Source organism: Plasmopara halstedii (genome assembly GCF_900000015.1).
Source record: "Plasmopara halstedii genome assembly, contig: Scaffold_323, whole genome shotgun sequence".
NCBI classification, from domain to species: Eukaryota; Oomycota; class Peronosporomycetes; order Peronosporales; family Peronosporaceae; genus Plasmopara; species Plasmopara halstedii.
In genome coordinates this window covers 666723-666932 of record NW_020187244.1, presented here as the reverse complement: position 1 = coordinate 666932, position 210 = coordinate 666723, and positions in this window count along the sequence as shown.

The following is a 210-nucleotide window of genomic DNA, read 5'->3' as shown; positions in this document are numbered from 1 at the left end:
AACAGTTACTGGCTCAATTTCTGGGTGGCCGAGGGCCCGTGAGATCCGCTCTGGCGCCAACGCTTCCGCGTTCACATGCGCCGGGTCCCGATACAGCTTGAGCAAACGCACGTAAGACACCGTTTATGTGCGCATCCGTTCGGGAAGGTTTAGCGTATACGCTAGGCCCCGCTTGGTCACAACTTTAAACGGCCCAATTATCCGTGGACG